The sequence below is a fragment of the Athene cunicularia genome, assembly GCF_003259725.1.
Source record: "Athene cunicularia isolate RWA chromosome 15 unlocalized genomic scaffold, athCun1 chr15_part1, whole genome shotgun sequence".
NCBI classification, from domain to species: domain Eukaryota; kingdom Metazoa; phylum Chordata; class Aves; order Strigiformes; family Strigidae; genus Athene; species Athene cunicularia.
The window spans coordinates 10,143,432-10,157,264 of record NW_020799121.1 but is presented as its reverse complement, the minus strand read 5'-3'; the positions used below and the strand labels follow the sequence as shown (position 1 = coordinate 10,157,264).

Sequence of the window (13,833 nt, the reverse complement as noted above, 5' to 3'; positions counted from 1 at the left end):
TCCCCCCCCCCCCTTTTTTTAAAAAAAATAACCTCAAAGCTTTTCCCCCTCATTTATTCTCAAAACAGAGTAATATACAATACCTCTAAAGAAGCACTACATCACTATGTGGAATGATACTTTATATGCTGAATTTAAGAAACATGGATGCAGAAGTTTTGGTTCTTATCTCCTAAGAGAAAGGAACATGGATCCATTCAGACCTGTACAGACAGGACCACTGTGCAGTCCTACAACTTCATCAAAAGCTGACGTGCATGTGGTGGAAGAGTTCGATCCCTGTTTAGGCTTAAATGAAACTCATGGGTTAAAAATCATGAAACTTATGTGTAAATGAAGATCTAGTACAACCCTAAAAAATACCAAGCTTAAGTTCATCAAATTGCTTGTATCAAGAAAAATCCTAGCTAATAGCGAACTCTTGTAGTAGTATTTAGGTTAATGAATATGCTGCTGTCAGAACTCAAGCATGCACCAAATGCAAAACAATCAGAATTCTGAAACACCAAACCAACCCCCCCAAAAAACCCTGAAATGCACAGACATGGTGAACTACATGTTAAAGGTAGTACTGTGGGTGGATGTTTGAGCAGTGATCACTCCTATAAAGTAATTCTTTAAATTCTGGAGGTAAGCTGAAAAGATGAAGAATGCATCTCCACAAGGAAAAAAATAGCCAAAGTCTTACATCATAGCTGATCATTACTAATAAGTCCCTCCTGTAGTATTTCTCAGTTGAGTTTACATACAAATATATAAATTGACAGTAAGCCCTTTAATGAGCGTATTGGGAGTACTGCAACATGGAGTCAGACATCCAGAAATGTCTCATTAAACATTTGACCACATCCATTCTAAAAGGAGAAAGTTATGAGGATATTACTGTAAGTGGCTGTACCCTAATTAAAAACCCTAATTAGGTTTTATTTGTAAGACTTAGCTTTAATCCTCTAGCCTCGCATCCACTCAGCTGAGTTACCAGCTAATAATAATTTCCTTAATATCTGTATAGCTCACTGCACTTCCAATACATCATTTTCTTAACAAATGCATTGTTCCCATATATTCTACAACACTGCTTTGTTTGTTTGTCTGCAAGGACATGTCTTTCATACCATGAAAACTTCTTCAGAAGCAAGAAAATGCTATTTTTTACTCTAGTTCTAGAGGGTTCCTGCACATTCTGTTTTAAATTCTACAGGCTGTATAATACAAGGATACGTTATGAAATATTACAGAATTTATTTTCTGAACTTTAAGCATGGGCTTGCCTGCAGAGATGGCTGAGAATACAGTTAACCTCTTCAGCATCTTAACAAATAAGTACATGCTTCATCAGCAAAGTAGAATGTTCATTCATAAAAAATATGCAAAAAACCCTCTTCTACAGAGTTGTGTATTTCCTCTGTCAACAGTGTATGTGCTAGCATGCTTCTGCACATCCAGGAACAGCAAATTACCAGAGCACATGCACAGATCTTGGAGCACGCAGCAGTGATGGCAATGACAATACTAGTGGGTTCCAGTTGTCACAGTTCTAATAACCATTTCCCTGCCCATTACAATACCGTTTACAACTAACAGCAGTGAACTGAACACAGCATCTCCTACTTTCTGGACTCCCCCTTCCTCATCCCAGACAGCACTTAATGCAACTAGCAGGCCTAAAAATTCACTCCACACATCACAGCTTCAGTGTGTGACCTAACACTGGTTTCTTCACTTAACACATCAACAGCTTGGCTTGTTCCTCCTCTCTCCACAACAGCATGCCCAGCATTACAGGCATGCTGTATTGACACAGGTGGGGTTTTTTTTAATTCCATCACAACAGGAAACTAGATGTTTTCAAACCTTAAGTTTGTCTGGACCTTGATCTAAATTTTTAAACTGTCGACAATTTAAACACAATTTACATTCAAATAAAGTTACACCATGCTGGAATTCCTTTCAACTTGAGAGAGTGGTAGGCATAATGCTTTGCTTTGTAAATTCAGAAGAGAATTTTCTTTCTGTGCAATCATCTTCAAATTTACACACTGAATTTCTTTCTGAACAGCTGCAGAGGGCTAGCTGCTAAGAGCAAGCAGCAGCAAAGCCCGCCCCCATCTCAAGTGGGAAGCCAGGCTGCAAAACCATCAAAATGCCAAAGGCACAAAATAGCATGCTTGTCCCAATTTCTTCATGTTATTTTGGTATACTTTAAAAAAACCAACACCACATAACTCATTAATTATAACCTTTCAAAAGTGTTTTCCTTTCCCCCGAACTGTTAAAATTTAGTAGAACTGCAGCCAAAGTTCTAATAAAACTATTTTTAGCCTTTGTCATGCAGAGAACATCATGAAGAGTCTCATCTTTCTATTAATGCAAATGTATTTAAGCAGTCAGCGCAGGAAAGTTTAAAATATGCTAATCACTGTTTCTCTGGACTCCAGGCTCTAACGTCTTTGCTGATGTGCACTTATCACAGACATGCTAAGTAAAGGAAACACCATCTTTTAAAATGTCAATACGTATAAAAAGCTCCATAAAGTGACAGGAATATGTATATTTTATTGCCACAATTATATATATATTTCATCATTTTCTAGAGTCAACATCCTTTTAGTATATAATGTTCTTACTTTCTGGTGTCTGAGCTGAATTGCCACAGTGTGTTATAAATGGAAATGCTTTTGATAATCACATGCACTGTTTTTCTTTTTAAAGTGATTCAGCGCTGATGAAAGGAGCCAGATTGACGTCCTTGCAGATTGGAGTTCCCTGTTAATCCACAAAGAAAACAAGGCTCTGTCAGGGCAGTAGCTGGCCAGCTTCCCTCCAGTACCTCTCCATTTAAATCCATAAGAGAAAAAGAAAAAAAAAAAAATCCAGTTTTTTTTCATCACATCTCTAAGTCACAGTCTGACTCTGCCTGCTCATATCCTTAGCCTTGCTTCCTATTTTTACTACCAGAGACAGAGAAAGCAATGCATTTCTGGGATTGGACTGCTGCCCATGAGCTGCTTTGTAGCACAAATTTAAACCAAGTAGCACATACCACTCTTAGCCCAGCACATGCATCTTCAGTGTGTATTTAAAAGACTACATGAAAATTATCTAACAGTGTTGAGCTACTGGGTCTTACTTGGCTTCAGCACTCCTTTCCTGAAAGCAACTGGTTCTCTCTCATCTACTGGGTATCCCATCAGGAGTGACACTTTCTTCAACAGGTTGCTATGATAAGGAAAACCTACCCTAGATAGATGTAAGTCAGTCTCAATTTTGCCACTATTTATGAAAATGAATACATATTTTATTAGCAATGTCACCAAAATATTGGAAGATATTATTTTGGATTTCACTTTTCTACCACATAGTTTATAGCAGCAAGCATCACATCTGAAAGACAAGGCCTGGACGCTTATCCAAACCACCTGTTAACTCTGAATCCATAAAACTGAACTAGAAATTTAAAGAACAATGATCCTTCCTTAATGACACACAAATATGTCAGCAATTAGAAGAAAATATGCTAGCACAGAAATAAATAAATAAAACCACAGGATTTTAAAATACCAAAAGCAGCTCAGCCAGAATACTTAAAACAGAGCTACATGGCTTAGTCACGTGGCTACATGACCACAACAGAGTGATGTGGCCAGAACAGGAGTGTTTCACGGAGCAGTGACGGCTATGAGTCCAACAGCTTCCTCAGACACCCTCCTGCCACACTGAAGTAAAATCCTGCCTGCCCACAGGGAACTAGGGAACTGTTACTAAAGAGAAAATGGGTCATCCTCTTCTTAACAGATATTCCGTTACATAGCTCTTTTTTTATCTCAAAATTTCATAAATAGCATCAAGTCCCATTGAAATGAAGCCTCTAGTCTTCTTTGGAAGCATTTAGAATTGTATTTTATCTTCCGTTAACTGAAAAGATACATCTGTTAGAGTATATATGTCAAGTGTGTGCATTTATTTTTTTCTCCAGGTGAAGATGCCCATGCCATTTTATTTCTGAAATTTCAACTGTTCGCAATGATCTCCAAATCTTCACATCAACTACACCAAACATGCCACCTACTTCTAAAGGAGGAACCAGGAGTTTCAAAATATGTTCATGAGTGATCTTAATGTAGTGTGCTTTGCTTTGAGTCACATACTGTTCCTTTCTGACTACATTTCACATTTTATGAATTCTAAAAACCCACAGAGAGAAAGAGTTAAATCATATTTGCCTTGCTGAAATGAATAGTCTCAAATAAGTCTTTGAGACCAAGCGCTCAAGCCAAGATACTTTTGGCTCTATATGAGCATATTTTTAAAATGTGTCGCTAATTATTTAGATAGTTCATTATCTCCTTGCTATGCTGATCACGACTTGTTTCCCTTGTCCACCCACTGCCTCTCAGGTAATGATGAACTAATGGTTTGAATGTGTCTGAAACTATTTTTTAGGAAGGAAAAAAAATTAACCAGTGTAGCTGCTTTGGAAGAACATTCAGTGAAATCCAAAAGGGAGATCTCATTGTCATTAGGTTTGAGAAGCAAGGCACTTACATTGCAACTTCCCTTCAAATACAGACAATCACCTATCAAGGTTTTTCAGGAGCAATGCAGGTACCTTAGACAGCTGTGGCCATAAGGAAAAAGAAAGAACATCCCAAGTGATGACTGCTTCAAAACTGTTTGTTTTAAGCAATGTAGTTTATTTCTGGCCCTCCAAAATAAAATAAGCCATACTAAGGCCCCAAATGACCTACCAATCCTGGTATATATTCCCCAAGGAGGGAAAAAATGGCCATTTACACAGAGAATGCTGCCAAATGTTACTGAGCCTGCAGTCCAGCAAATAGCTGGTGGTTGCCTCTCTCCCAGCATGACAGAAAATTTTAAGACCGGTGGGCACACTTCCACACTCATTAGTGTGTCTTTACACAGAACAGGTACTGTTAGGCCGTATTTACACAGGTTACCTACAACTATACCCACCATTTAGAAGCCCTGTTCTGCAAAATCTGATGCTTATTGAAGTACATCGTGAGCGCATCACTTGTGCTGGTTATTTACAGTGGTAATAACTGAGGTATTGTGTGTACTTCCACACACCTCCCTAGTTAAAAGCAATCTTGCACACTGCCAGCGTGCACTGAATGTTTTCAAATGTCTGAAGATACTCAGAGCTTCATACACCCAATCTTAATTAGAAACAGAACTGGAAGGCTCCTTTGGAGGGCAGAATCACAACTGCTGCTTCCAATCAGAGATGCAGTCTCAAAACCATTTAAACAGACAAACAGAAGTTTCGATGCCTTTAGTAAACTGGTCTTGTCCAACTCCCAAATTCGTTCAATTCTCATCACAGTACTTCACGCTGAGAAAATACTTGCACTATTTCCTGATGTAAGGCCAACGTTCCAAGTTGCAGGAATGTTTGCTGAAGGACAATGCTGAGGACTACAGTACTTTCAGTTTTAACTTCAGGTTAATTTATCATAAGAATTAAAAATTCTGGGGCTGCAGTTTGTAGCTATGTAGTGACTTTTGATCTACACACAAACATTCTGCATGGCTTACCTTGTTATTTTTAAACTCTTCATGGAAGGACTTTTTTTTTTTTCTTTAAACCAACATTTGTCAGTAAAGCGCCTTTTGCATTTGGAATCTGCACTAAGATCCTCAAACATAGATGTAAATACACAATCTGTGCATATAAAATATGCATGAGTGCTACGCACAGGTTAAAACAGGAATTTGTAAACTTCAACATACGCTAATATGCTCCTGTTCACACATCTCAGCTTTTCTGGTTGTGTCTGATGAAAGAGGACAGCTCAGAAATACAGTTTTATATATCTTTTTGACATTCAGTACACTTTTCCCCAGTATGTCTTTTATCTCTCATGTACACCACCAAGCCATGGGCTCCTCGTAGGCTCTAATATCCATATTCAGAGAGGTATTGAATTCAAAATATCTTTCTCCCAGCTGTGCTGCCTTTACAAAGTGCTGTACACTTTGTACAGTGTTTACATAAACTGGATTTTTGATCCAACACTTCTGGTACATTTTAGCCAGTGAAAAGCAAGTCTGGTAGCCTTGAGCAGCCTTCTTTCTGCAGATCTAATCACTAGTACTTCTCCTGGAAACAGAGTGAAGTTCGTTCAAATAATGACCTAGTCTACATTTATATGCTGTTAGAGAACAATTTGATTACTCATACAGATAAGGCTGTATCTTGCTTGCACTACTCATATTACTAGCCTTGCTGACTGCAGTGGTACTACTGGTAATCAGAATTTGGCCTACACTATGTGAAAGAAAGAAAAAAAAAAAAAAAAAAAAAACAAAAGAACACCGGCACTAGCAAAAAGACTTGCAGATATTTAGAAATGGACTATAGACTCCTCTGGCTTTAGGTCATAAATTTTAACATGAGATTCTTTTGCCAGCCAGTCACTCATTTGAGTAGTGATTGCAATAGCAGCCTTCGTATGGCTGATGAGTATCTTAGAAATGCATCAAAGGACTCAGTTTAATTCAATGAGAACTAGAAGACAACTAGAAGTTGAAGAAACAGTTGTTTCATAACGTAAAGCCCAGCAGCAAAATTAGTATTAACTGGTTAGTCTTTTGGAAGCCACAGCAGAGAGTCTGAGAGAGCTTTAGACCTGAATATGAAACAACCAACAGAGGTGTTACCCCTGTTCCTGCTGGAGAAAGCTTTGATATGCACTGTCATTTTCATCATCTGGCTTTGATGTAATAACTATTTGAAGGTAAAATATAAATTCTCATTCTATAAAAAGTAAATCAGTCCCCTAAATTCTTTGCAAATTAAATATCAAGCTAAAATCAGAGAGCCATCATCTAACTCAGCTCTGACTTGAGTAGTAACATCACTGAGCCTAAAGATTTTAGTATGGGTTTTAAGTTTAAGGCTTATATTTTTTAATATCACCTGAATATTTTGTCTCCAACCAATTTACTGGACAAGAAGCCTTGCAAATGAAGCTACTACAAATTTCTCCAGTCTGATTCATTAGGACAAAAGTTAATTAAATAATGTTGTCTCCTCAGACATACTAGTTTGTCTTAAAGATGATTAAACAAGAGGCAAATGTAATTAGGATATGAAAAAGTATAAACAAAAAAATTAATCTTGTAATGTGTTTTAGAAAAATGAAGTAATAAATCACCTTGCTCCATAAGCCTTTTGTTTTGCTGTAACTAATAATGCATTGACTTTCTTTAGCTTTCTTGTCTGCTGCAAGTATTCCATTTGAGGCAATTTAGAAGGGAACTGGGACTGTGACAATGGACAGTACATTCAGGAGAAAGATAATATATACAGTCAGACTTATCAGGTGGCGTCCTTCCAGAGAGCAATGAACAGAACACTAGACAGTGAGATTTATGAACATACAGACTATATCTATAAACACAAAATTAAGATTTAAGAAAAATATATACCCCTATCAAACAGAATCCCAAGTCATATCCCAGGTTCAGAATACAATTATTTTAGAGGAGGTGGAACCTTTAAAGGTTTGTATCACTGACTGTTTGTTGGCTGAACACATTTAAATGACAGAGTACAAAATGCAGAAAGAAACATCATGCCCTTTAACCTGGGAATGAAAAAAACCTCTGCATTCAGCTCCTGAATCTATCTTTGACTTTCTTTAGATATTAATTAGCTCGTTTGCTCTGTTCCTTATAGAAGAATAGAGATAAGAATGTTTCATTGCTCTTGTCTGTTTAGACTGGATTCACTGCTCAGTTATCTCAGTTATATTGAGATCATTTTGAGATGTCTCCTAAATCTGCAGTCACAAAACCCAAAAGCTTAGTTTTTAATATAAGAATCTGCACAGAATATTTTAATATAAGAATCAGTTTGAATATATCATATCCAGTAAAGGTTATCAGAAGGCCTTACATTTGAATTTTATAAACCAGCAGGATTAACAGATGTATTCATGAGAGAAATCATAACTACAGACCTAGAATACTTGAAAAATATATATTTTTTTCCAGAACAATAACAAGGCAGCATTGCATCCAGCCCAGGCAAAACCACCCTGAAGTGTGCTAAAGGCCTGATTCACCGGTGCTCTTCTGAACACCTGAGCACACCTCATCTCTCCAGAGCTCCTTTAACAGCCACCATCATGCGTGTAAACCACTCCATCCCAGGCAGCAACAGTGCTTGAGAGTACCTGCGCCTAGCTGGTACCCTCCTAACCTATGGCTCTTGTTAGTACACCAAAAGAAAAAAGATGGAAACTATATTACGACAGTGTTTTTATTAAAAGGTCATATTTGAGTCAATCTTTTTAAACTGAGAGAGTAAGAATATTATGTTTTAGGGAAGAAAGAAAAAAGTCTGTTTGCTTTCACAGCTACTGATTTAATCCAGTCTTATACTGGGCATGTCTCATTGTTTGAGCCTTTAAATATCTTTTACTGCTTTCACTCATTCAGGAATGTAACAACCTGCTTGAACTCTGATCAGGAAAAAAAAAAAAAAAATTTAAAACCACATTAAGATCTATTTTTGATGGAAGTTCTCTTCACAGCCTGCAGATAGGAAATGCTTTTATTAAACTGGCACTGTATCAACAAAAATCAAACCAGAAGTCTACATTTGCACAGGCAATAGTTAATCTAGAAACTAACATTAGAAATAGAACATTACATAAGTTGTTCCACTGATATGGAGAAGAAAACTGAAGATGGAATGGTCAAGGGAAATAAACTATTAAAACAGCTCATTGTCACTGAGTGCCATGTGTTTAAAAATGCTCAAGAGACCCAAAATTATAAAAATTCAAAGGCATTATGACTAACCGGCAATTATCAAAATCCAGATAGTGGATTTGGCAATAAATATTGTTGTTTTCCTTGCTAAAAATCTCACACATGCACAGTGCACAGGAAAGACAAGTAACCTCAGAAATGTTCTTCCACAGAGCCAGCTATCTAGGCTAAATATTTAAAATATTAAAATATCGGAAGCATTCATTTTTTTTTATTATTATGCTATACATATATATCTCTCCAGCCTCATTGTTCTGCCATCATCAAGAGACTGCAAAACATCTCTGACTAGCAAGCAATACTCAAAATATTTACAAGTTACAAAAATAAAAATATTTCTTTTTCTTTCAGCCCAGTTTTTGCCTAGTATCGTAAACATTTAATGTTCTGACCTCGGTAAACAACGAATCCAAGCAAATGTTTGGGAAGCATGACAGATTCCTGCTTCGCAAAAAGGCTTAAACGCAATACAGCGTGTAGAGAAAACTACGTATTGCAAGAGACTAAAGCAATTACAATTTTTCCATCACGAACATGTGATAGAGGGCTATATCTCAGCGAAATGCTGTTGTTATAGAAACTCCGCTGACATGTTGCTGCTACGGTAAAAGTGGCATTATACTCACACTAATGTCCTTTTTATCAACCTCAGTTCAAAATTCAGAGCACTTTAATTCACAATCAGGGAGCTGCACGTCATTCACTGCAGCTGCAGGCAGTGTCAAATGCTGCTGTTGCCTGGTAACTAACAGGTAACTGGTGCAAGTCTGTTATATTTATGTACACAGAAAGCTAATGACAGAAGGCAAACGGAACATTTGTCATAGATAAAAAATTTGCTCTCTGTTTACTAAAATACAGGATATTCCTCTTGCAGTAAACCCACTGCTGAAACACACAGTACCAGACTGAAGACCTGTACTTATTTCTTCTGATCTTCAGTGTAAATGATTAAAAGTTATTGTTAATGATATAGTTGCAGCAATTCATTAAGAATTAAAGAGGAGTGGACAGTAAGTTAAAATATAGCCTCAAAGTACTGTAACTACTGTATGAAAGAAACATCATTTAATATTTTGTCAGGAAATTTTAATCCTGGCATCAGAGTACCTGGGGCTCTCACTATCTGTACTACAATACTATGTAAAGAATAGCATTTTAAATAGAGGCTGGTTTGGGTGTCCAAAGTTTCCTCTTTATCCAGAAGGCTGCTACTGCCCAGCAACCATTGATATTTCTTGTGTTCCCCCTAAATACTGACAAACTGAGGGGCTCTGAATGGACTCAAAGATACACACTGGACAGCCATAAGCTGTCCTGCAAATAATAATTTCTTCACTTTGTTTTCAAGACCTTAATCCAGACCACTGCTTTTTGTTTTACAACACAACTTTATGCTTCCTAAACCCATCAATTATTTGTATGAATGAAACTAACAGCAAAATTCCCACTAATTTCAACAGCATCTCTTTTTTGCCACAAGTTGGTCTTTTATAAGTGAACCGAGTCTGGGTCTACAAACAACTACCTAATTCCTCAAATGCCTTCTGTTAAGGGAACTTCTACACACAACGTTAGAATATTGACTTTTTTTACCAGTAATGTCTTTCACCAGACCTTAACATTCAGTTCACATCACAGCTATGTAATTATTCTTTTCAGAAGCAGAGATGCAAAGAAGGCATTAACAGCCGTTCAAAATATCACATTTATGCACTTTTCTCTTGTCATATTAAATATAATTACTTCTGATGCAATCAAACTCATATCCTTCAGATGGATAAATCCAGCACCAAATTTAGAACCTCAAGCTTCAAATATGAGGCTCTTAAAGCAAAGCTTTAAGCCTTTACTTTCAGCTCAGCGAGGTACAATGTAAGAACAGTGAGAACATTAGGTTTAAAAATGGTATCTTTTTATGAATTTTCTTTAAATTATTCTGTTAGTTATTGGTTGCAAAGTGCTTTGAAGATCAAAGGTGATATATGAACTACATCTTGTAACCCAGTCACCAAGAGATGTGGATCAAGTAACTGACCAACATATATGCTCCTCAAAACTCATTATCACTGGAAAATAAACCACAGGATCATTTTCATAACACCTGCCAGTCCTGAAGGGTTTAAAGGACTTACAGTATGCACATATTCTTCACACAGATCCCAACATATATGCTTTTAGGCTGGCATAATAGCTTATTTTAAGATGGGAGAATATGCAGTAGTAGTAAATATTTATATATACAGGTCTAGTTATGGGATCAGGTTTATTTGTTTAAATACAAATATAACTTCAATTATGCAATAATGAGTTGCAATCAACTCTACATAGTGCAAAAAACTGTGTTAACAGCTATAAAGCATGCTTATAGAATAAACATTAGAACTCCTCTGCCCCTCGTACATTAAAAGTAATACAGTCCATTTCCTATAGAATTTAAGAATATTTTTTACAGCCATGAAGACAGTTTACAGAAGGATACCATACAATACCAAACATGATTTTAGTATTCCCTGTTGTATACTTTTCAGGAATCTATTGTTTGAACTCGCTATAAATGTAAGGGGGGCATTCTGTAAGGACAAGTATGTACAATCAAGAATCATAAATAAGGAAAATTTATGCATGTAAGTAAGCATTCATGTTTATATAATCACGGGATAATTTAGGTTGGAAGAGTCTGGAGGTCACCTAGTTTAACTTCTGCTCAAAGCAGGGCCAGCTTCACAGCTGGATCAGTTTGCTCAGGGCTGGATCAGTTTGCTCACCAGTCAAGGTTTTCATCTCTCCAAGGGAAGAGATTCCATAACCTTCTGCAAAATGACCACCCTAATTTTAAAGATTTTTTTTTTTCCTTAGATCTAATAAGAATTCCCTTGATAGAGACTGCGTCTATTGCCTCTTGTGCTTTCACTGTGCATCTCCATAAAGAGTTTAGCTCCATCTCTACAGTCACCCATTAGGAAAAATGTTTTCTAAAGTGTAATATACTCATTTTATCATACCCGAACACATGGCTCCCTGTATTTCTGCAGAACATGTCCAAGACAATCATTACTTACACATCACTCGAAGAAGTACCACCATAGTAAACATATTTGCTAAAATAAAGAGTAACTTGAGACTAATAAAATCATCTGTATCTTTGGCAAGAATTCAGAGCAATGGCTGCCAATGCTGGGACATAAAGAGATCTAGGGAGCACATTTCAGTTTTAAGGTTTTGCTTTGTAAACTGAATTTTAAAAAGACTAAATGTTTTAGCACTAGAGAGTAATGTTATTATTCTACCTCATCTGAAAAGAATATTTCTCTGTAAAACAGCATTAGGTGGAGAAAGCCCTGAAATTTATATCTAAACGGAAGTTCTGGAACTTGTATTTAACTCTGTTTCAGGTAAATCTGAAGTCAAGCAACAGAACTTACACTACTCCATCTTGAACTGGTATGTTCAAGAACTAGTATGCTTAACTGAATGGTTAAGCAAGCACTTCTATGAAAAGGACAACCATGAAATTATGGCTTCGATATCTCGAGCAACTGGCAAGTTTTTAGAGGATAAACATGGTAGATCCCCAAATCTACTTACCAAACTGTGTTTACTACTGAAAACTGACTCCAAAATTCAACTCAAGACAATTAGTTCAATCTAATTCCTCCAAAAACTGAAAAAGTGTGTCTTCCTTCTTCACAATATTTTTGTTTTCATTACCAAGTTTAAAAAAAAAATATTTTTTTTTACACCCATCATAATTTTACAGTCCAAAACTAAGTCAATTCCTTGGTGCAATGAAAGCAAACACAGGTAAACCAGCTATTAATTATAGGAATCAAAATGTAGTGTTCCATCGGCAATTCTGATTTTAAAAAGAAATAGAACTTTATGTATTCAAATGTCTCTGTACTTAAGCGAAAGTTAATGCCCATTTATGTATTCAAATGTCTTTGTACTTAAGTGAAAGTATTTTACCTAAAAGAAAAATTCAAAGCCCCTCACTGGCACCCATATTCCTCTCTGGAAGTTGTCTTCAGGTATACTGACGTTATGCTGTAGTTTTTATATTCAAAGGACTCTTCTAAAAAGGTTCTTCTCTGAACACAAAAGGTGCCCAAATAACAGAACGTGTGCAAACACATAGAAATCCCATCAGAAAAAAATCTGCTGACATTCAGATTCAAGTGTCAGGTTGTATACACCAAACCAGATTGGAATGTGCTGATCATAACCATTAAGCACTAGGTCCTGCATGTTTGTATTCATGCATCCAGAACAAAGCATTGGAATTATTATTTATTTTACATCTTTGTTTATTAAACTCTCATTTCATGCTTAAATTATGTCCCAAGTACATATGTATATTATTTAAGTGCTAGTACCTAAGAAAACAATTAAAAATCTACTTCTATAAAGACTGTGATGATAAACCCTCCTTCTCTCAAACATTCCTCCTCAGAAAACTCCAACTCTTGATGTTACTGCACATGCAAACAAAAAACCCCATCCAATCAACCAACCAACCAAAAGACTGCAAAACTAGACTTGTCTTTAAATTTATAAGTTCCCATGAAATAGTAAAACAAAGACAGGACTTACTAAAAACTGCCAGTGATGATGCTCTTGATTTAAGGTGGTGACATGAGACTTAGAAATCTGGGTCTCTTCTAAAAACTGGGTCTGATCAAATATTTTCTGTGATGTTGCAGGCTGCAGACATGATGGATCATTTCCAAACTGTGTAGAAAAAACCAAAACAATCAAGTGAGGAGTTTGCTATGACTGCATCTGTACTACCTGACTAGCACTTAGTCTTCCTCCAACACAACATGTTTCATTAATGTTTTTTTATTGCATGTGCCCCCAAAAGTTGCTTGAAAGTGATGGTTAAGTATACATTACATACAATAGAAGATAATTCAAACTAATACATTCAGCTTTGCTGAATAAACATTTTGTCAGGGCAGGCAACAAGACCAAAGTCCAACATAAACCTCCAAAATAAGACATAGTGTGGTCATTGGTACCTTG

At 36.5% G+C, this 13,833-nt stretch overlaps 1 protein-coding gene across 2 annotated transcripts in view; it reads right to left on the bottom strand.

The window, feature by feature from the left end:
• RIMBP2 (RIMS binding protein 2) overlaps positions 1 to 13,535 on the bottom strand; it is a 114,254-nt gene extending 100,719 nt beyond the window's left edge. Inside the window, exon 1 of one of the 2 annotated variants that reach the window (XM_026859597.1) lies at positions 13,402 to 13,535. The gene's annotated coding sequence lies outside the window, so the exon portion shown is untranslated. Of the gene's footprint in view, positions 1 to 2,627; positions 2,681 to 13,401 lie in introns of those variants that run through there. The other variant, XM_026859599.1, reaches the window with a different exon arrangement.
• Positions 13,536 to 13,833: the final 298 nt, after the last annotated feature.